This window comes from Chrysochloris asiatica, unplaced genomic scaffold (genome assembly GCF_000296735.1).
Source record: "Chrysochloris asiatica unplaced genomic scaffold, ChrAsi1.0 scaffold00336, whole genome shotgun sequence".
Taxonomy (NCBI): domain Eukaryota; kingdom Metazoa; phylum Chordata; class Mammalia; order Afrosoricida; family Chrysochloridae; genus Chrysochloris; species Chrysochloris asiatica.
The window spans coordinates 2,752,222-2,752,813 of record NW_006408854.1 but is presented as its reverse complement, the minus strand read 5'-3'; positions in this window follow the sequence as shown (position 1 = coordinate 2,752,813).

The following is a 592-nucleotide window of genomic DNA, read 5'->3' as shown; positions in this document are numbered from 1 at the left end:
ACAGCAACTCAAACCACCACAGCATGACAGACAGACGAGTGGTGGCTGTTTGGTTTTATGTCTATACTGTCTCTTTAAATTTTGATGTCAATCTTTAATATAGTGTAATGCTCCTTAAAAGAAAGGGTGGTGAGCCTCCATCTCATTAAAAAGAGTAATGAGACTTCATCTCATGTACACTGGACACATTATCAGGAGGGAGCAGTCCCTAGAAAAGAATATCATGCTCAGTAAAGAAGGTCAACATCAAAGTGATGAATTAATATTGTGGCTGCAAAAATGGGTTCAAACATAGCAATGATTGTGAGGATAGTGCCAGAGTGGGCAGTGCTTTGTTCTGTTGTACATGGGATCACAGTGTCAGAATTGACTCAATGGCACTGAACTAACAATATGTTATGCGAAGACAAAGGCTTTCAATTGTGACAAGCTATGGACAACATTGTGAAGTATGAGTATTCCAGAGCACTTAATTGTACTCATGAGGAATCTGTACATGGACCAAGAAGCAGTTGTTGGAACAGAACATGGGAACACTGAATGTTTTAAAATTAAGAAAGGTATGCGACAAGGTTGTATTCTTTCACCATAC